The following is a 6,433-nucleotide window of genomic DNA, read 5'->3' as shown; positions in this document are numbered from 1 at the left end:
AGAAAGATCTGTTTCTTTTAAATGTACAAACTACTATGGTAAGCCAAGGAACTAGGATCACACTGAGTTATGTAATCAGCCTTGTATGGTGAGAGCGCTTCTAAATGAAATGGCAACCGAAGTATTTGCAGTAATAAATAATATAGAGCTCCATCCCAGGACCTTCTCTATGATTTGAGAATGTTTTGACCTCCTTGTTTTGCTGGCTTCCACTCCCACCTCCAGTGAAACTAGGAAACTGGAGGCAGCCAAGCCTGTGTTGAACAGGTACGATTTCCTGATTTCCATGGCAACAGTTCCTTCCCAAAGGTGATTGCTTATGAACTGTATTTGAAATTTCTGGTCATTTCCAACATGAAAGCTACACTTGGAGAAATCTAACTCTGTGGGAAAGAATTAATACAGCAGAGACACTGAAGCACAATGTTAAGAAGGAAGGAGCATGTATTTGCTGTAAATACATGAACATCCATGAAGCGACAGGTACCGTGTGAGATGCTCTGCTGCTTTTCTCATTTGGCGTTTCTTTTGCCAGATTGTTTTCCAATCTAGGCCATCTTTGGAAGATGCTTTAAAGATTCAAGGAAACACACCCACGATCTCAGGCTTCCCTTTGCAGTGGGAGTAAAGTGTGTGGCATAGAGATGGGGCTGGTTCCGGGCTACTCTGTAATGTGAGCAGAAGGCTTGCTGCTAGTGAGACACCACCTCCCCTTTCAATCTGATCTCTGTCCCCGCCAGCCTTTCCTGGTTTTTGGTACCATGTCATAGACTTATTCATAGTCAGGTGCCAGGGAGTGAGTGTGATCTGTTTTTCAAGAGTATTTATAATTTAAATGAAAACTGGAGAGAGGGCAATGCTTGACTAAGGAGAACAAATGACAGGTAGCAAAATTTCAGGCCTTGTAGGGAAGACTGTTCTGTAGGAAGAACAGAGGAATGATTATCCTTCAAAGCACACTATGTTGACAACCATATCTCCACGCATCTGCAAGGTTGATCTACGGTGAAGGAGGTGTTGTGTGGACTGCAGGTCTCCACCAGGCACCTACAGGATTTCTAGACGAGTAGAGGCTTCCATTAAAGTCCAGTACTCTGCTGGGTCAGTACCACTGTCCAGAGTTCTGTGGATTTCCCCTGTCTTTGTTTTCCTTACTGGTTTATGTCTTCAAGTTTCCCTAAAGTATTGAACTTGGGTGTACCGTGGGAATAGTTTGTTTGATTAGCCAAGTACATAAAAAGGTCCCTGAAGCAGTTGAACTCTGAGTGGCTCTGCTGTGCCAAGACTTGCAAGCACATTGATGCCCTGTTGCTCCAGATGACTGATCTGTTTGCATTTTTATGAAGTTGAAGGTTTATAAGGACATGAGCTCCTGGATTTGCACCAAATTTTGTTCAAAGCTTTACTGCTTGCAAAGCTGAAATGCCATCTCAAAAGGAGAGAAAAGGAGAAAGAGTAAGAGCCCCTCCTTCAGCCACTTTATGGAAACGAGGCGGGCAGTGAAGGCACACAGCCAGGTGTCAGTGGAAGGCACCGAGGACATTTCTGGAAGAGGTGCCTCGGGGAATCACTCTAGCGTGCAGTTCTGACTGCAGGGCCAGAGAGAGAAATTTCCCCGGACTTCACTGACCACTGTTTACTTTCTTGAGTACACTACCGTCAACTTGCCCTCACCACTTCCTTCCCACGCCTTTTCTTTCTTTCTCTGACCATCTAGACACATTGTAGCACCAACATCTGAGTCTTTGGAGAAACGAATTTTCATTATCTAAAAAACAGTGTTGATTCTAAACGGTTGCATTTAGAATTAGCTAGTCAGAATGAATACTGGTACTCAGAACTAAAAACACTTTAGCACCATTTTTTTAAAAAAGTCTTATAGCTACAAAACCCTTGAAAAGTAAATAAGGGGAAAATATCACTGAATTGCAAAGCAAAAAAGAGACCTTAGGAAGGATTTAGTGGAATTCTGTTAATTCGGAGCTGCTGAGACCATCTTCCAAGATGGTCTAGAAGACCATCAGCTGCCAGGAGTCAAAACCAGAGTGCAGGCCTAGGGTTTTCTGACTGCTGGTCCTGTCCTTTTTCTACAGCAGCGTGGTCCAAATGACACTGAAAAGAAGCCTCTTATTTCATAGTTTACAATGGGAGGATGGGGCTGGATGGATTCAAATTATAGATATTTTTGAAAGTGAGATGTAAGAAATTTAAGGGGGTCAGTGATAGGAAAACCATATAGCTTTCAGTGTGGTGAGTTTTCTTCAAAAACAACAGAATCTTCAATGGAAGCCCATTTGGCTGGAAAGATTCTTATGGGACAAACACTGTCATCCAAGGATGCTGTGAGCAGTACCCGCCATCAGAACTTAGACTTGTGAGCTCTGGAAGAGAAATAGGCACTTGCTTCTCAGCCTTTTGGCTAAGATCAAGTAAGCTGTGGTAGCCCCATCTATGATGCTCTGATTCCCAAATACAGACTTTTTGAAAGATAGTACTCTGGTTGAATCTGAATAACGATGCAGTCGGAAGACAGTGCTGTGTATAACAAAGGATTGTGAAATTTGGAATTGGACAAACACAGATCCATAACTTACTCCAGTGTGAATCTGAATGGTTTGGCTCTCCAGGTCCTTACCTAAAAAGGTGGTGTTAAGAGTATTTACTCCATGAGTGTGAAGATCAGGAGAGATGAGGCATACACAGTAACTGAAATATAGTACATGTCAACGTAAGATCATTCTCCACCCTTTTAACATCTTAAGGAGTAGAAGAAATCAAGGGAGAAACTGAATGAAAGAGGCAATTGAAAATACTCTCTTTCTGGAAAGCAAGCCAATACTGAGTTCTGAAAGGAGATGAAATAAAACAAGCAGGAACAGAGTACAGAGGAGATAACACAATTTTTAAGCTAATTTCCCTTAATTTATGATTGCCTTTGACAGAGACCAGTCTTGGCTATGTTCTAAGCAAGACCATATTAGATTTGATTTGATACCGTGAGTGCAGCCACTGCATTTCATTTCAAGATGAAAAAAAAGTTGGCCTTTCTTTTCTTTATTAGTAAAAGCTATAATCCTGCTTGTAATGATAAGAGAATGTTAATGACAAGAGAAGCTTGACAAACTTTTCAAAGCCAGGTATCCATTATTGATCCTTATGCACTTGAAGTCCATTGTGTAAGTTCATAAAAGTGCTTTCAACAGGTATTGTAGCTTAAGGAAGTGCTGAGATCTTAAAGAATCTATCAAAGGACGTAAAGAAGGAGAGGGAGTATAGAAAAGAAGGAGGAAGGAAAGAAAAATAAACAAACAAGGCAAGAAGGAAGAAGACCTGTTCAGTTTGCCGAGGGAGAGTTAATGAAGTTGTCAAATGGGATCCAAATGGGGAAAAGACACTGAGGGAGAGAAAGGGGAGATGGAGGTCCAGAACAGGAAGGTTTTCCTCTGGAATAACTGAGCCTGGAGTTATCAGGGAGTCTTTGTAGCTAGAAACGGACTGCTAAGGGGGTCCGCGTGTTTCTGATCATTGCTCTAAGCACGGTGTGATGCAGTGTTTTTCATACTGTGGGATTGTCTTAGTCTGCTAGGGTAACAATAGCAGAATACCACAGATGGGGCGGTTTAAACAGCAGAAATGTATTTTCTCATTGTTTTGGAGGTTGGGGGTGAGATCAGCGTGCCGGCAGGGGTTGGTAACTGGTGAGAGTTTTTCCTTCCTGACTTGCAGAAGGTGCCTTCTCATCTTCTGGCTGTATGGTCACATGGCCTTTTCTATGTGTGTGTCTGCTGGGTGAGAGATGGGGGAGAGATCTCTTCTTTTTCTTGTAAGGCCAGTCCTATTGAATTAGGGCCTCACTTTGATGACCTCATTTAACCTTACCACTTACGTACCCTATGTCTGAATACAGTCACATTGGGGATTAGGACTTCGACATCTGAAGTTTGGTGGTGGGGGGAAGGCACAATTCAGTCCACTGCATGAGTTATGAAGTCAATTTAGTGGTTTGCAATGCATATTTACAAACATTTAAATAAAAAAAAAGACAACAAGGTACACTGTATACAAGGCAGCTAGGTACAGTTTTGCAGGTTGTGCACTGCACACTTTAAGAATGTCATTTGCAGTGGACATGGAGGAGGGCACTTGTGGGGAAGAGCACTGGGTGTTATATGGAAACCGACTTGACAATAAACTATAAAAAAAGAATGTCATTTGCATTTTAGTTTATATGGATGACACCCTCTGTTTTTTTGTGTGTACCACTCAAAGGTCATAAGATGGTGGTCTGATAAATAATGATAGTGTCATATGAAACTTTCATTTATATGCATGAGTATGAGTGTGTGTGTGTGTGTGTGTGTGTGTGTGTGTGTGTGTGAGTGTGAGTGTTGGTGTGGGCTGTAAATGTGTTTCTTTTCAGGAATCATAGTCAGAAAACTTTGAACCATGCTATGGTGATCATGTCATTTTTCGGTTGCCCAACATTGGAATACCCTTTCTGATATTGAGGAACAATTAGAATCCAAAACAACAGAATCCAAAATGGAAGAAAGTATTCTGTAGCCTCTCTTCCTGGAGCCAGAGGAAGATCTCATTAGCAAAGCCAGCACAAGTGGATGTTCTTACCCAAAACTTTGGATCTTGAGGGGTTGAAGCAGAGACTCAGGGCAGTTGGAGATGGCTAGACTGGCAGAATAGGGTTGCGTGGGGGGGGGAGGACGGCCAGTCAAAGGTGGAAAGTGACAAGGTCTGGTAGCAAAGGCCAATGGCAGAATTCTAAGCAGCCTGACTTTGTGGCCTGCTCAGCTGCCTGGCCTCTTTTGGCTGCCAGCTGTTTTCTGATGCCAAGAGCCATTCGCTATATTTCCTAAGTTTTGCATAAATTTACTGGAGTCAATTTTTATCATTTGCCACCAAGAACTGTGATCAAAACACACAGATCTTTCCAGGGAGCTGAACTTTGGATGTGATTCACCCATTCCTTCAGCCTACATTTTCAAGCCATGGAAATAATGAAATGCAAATGAAAAAGCAAAGAAATCGATGAAAAGAGAAAAAAATACATATTCCTTCCCCCCCCATTTGTTCTTTAACAAGCATTGTCTTGGGAAGGAAAAAAGAAAAGAAGTAAGCATTTCCTTTGAGTTGCAGCATACAACCATAGAAATTGTGGCCTATGTGGTCAAAACCACTGTTCTCTGATTTTTCTGATACCCTATTTTTACTTCTATGAGTTGGAATTCATTAGTATGAAGCAGTCTCCCCCTGAGGCATTTACTATTTATTTCCTATCCACAGCAATTAAGACAATACGCGACATTATCCATAAGGCCTTCTGGAGACCAGCAACTTATGCTCACTGAGCTGTGCTGATTTTTTTTCTAAAGGAAAATATTATCACGCCTTCCAATCAGGTTTTTTGATGTTGTTTTATGAAGACAATGTGTAGGGAAAAAAAGAGGTTGATAAGACTTTTTCAACAAAAAGCTTATTATTTGCACACTTTTAAGTAGGTATTCCAATTGGGCATAATATTATTCGGTTACCCTTTCAAGAGGGCTTGTGTTTATATTTTTACCTGAGTAGAAAAGTGTCTCATTTCTTTGACTTAGGAAGTGGTTTCAGCAGTTGGAAAGACCTCAGTCACAGAGTGAGATAAGGCACGCGGGGCAGAACCGGAGGCTCTGACAATTCCTGCCCCAGGCTACCCACTGTTGGGAGGAACCCTTCAGAAATGACACACGTCAGTGGTGAGGGTAAAGCAATGTGAGAATCTGCATCACTCTGACCAAATGAATGACAAGGGGCCGGAGAAATCACACAATTTAGTTTTTATGCATCAAATGGTTTCTTATAAACCCGTTGACTACAACAGGTTTTCACCTATGAAGTCGGGGGTTGAAAACCTCAGAAGTTGAGTTAATTTCTAGTTTTTCATAACATCTTTTTTTTTGGCATCATTTGAACCTTCTTCTTGTGCCCCAGGCTTTGTGACACGCATCGCGCTTTGGGGACACACTCCTGGTGGGGAATCTGCCCTCTTTCTTCTGGTTCTGGATGCTCTGCCAACAGCCCTTCTGCCATAAAAAAATTTTTTTTAACCTTTATTTATTTTTGAGAGAGAGAGAGAGACCCAGAATGTGAGCGGGGGATGGTCAAAGAGAGAGGGAGACACAGAATCCAAAGCAGACTCCAGGCTCTGAGCTGTCAGCACTGCTTGAACCCTCGAACTGTGAGATCATGACCTAAGCTGAAGTTGGCCGCTTAACCGACTGAGCCCCCAGTAGCCCCCTTCAGCCATTTATTCTGGGGGGGAATGTTTGTCTACTCCCTTACTTCACACTGAACTTACCTACAGTGCATTCTTTTGCTTTGCAATGTATTGCTTCTTTAATGTTTATTATTATTATTATTATTTTTTGGAGAGAGAGAG

This window comes from Suricata suricatta, chromosome 10 (assembly GCF_006229205.1).
Source record: "Suricata suricatta isolate VVHF042 chromosome 10, meerkat_22Aug2017_6uvM2_HiC, whole genome shotgun sequence".
NCBI classification, from domain to species: domain Eukaryota; kingdom Metazoa; phylum Chordata; class Mammalia; order Carnivora; family Herpestidae; genus Suricata; species Suricata suricatta.
The sequence above is the reverse complement of the archived record's forward strand: the minus strand, read 5'-3'. Positions refer to the sequence as shown.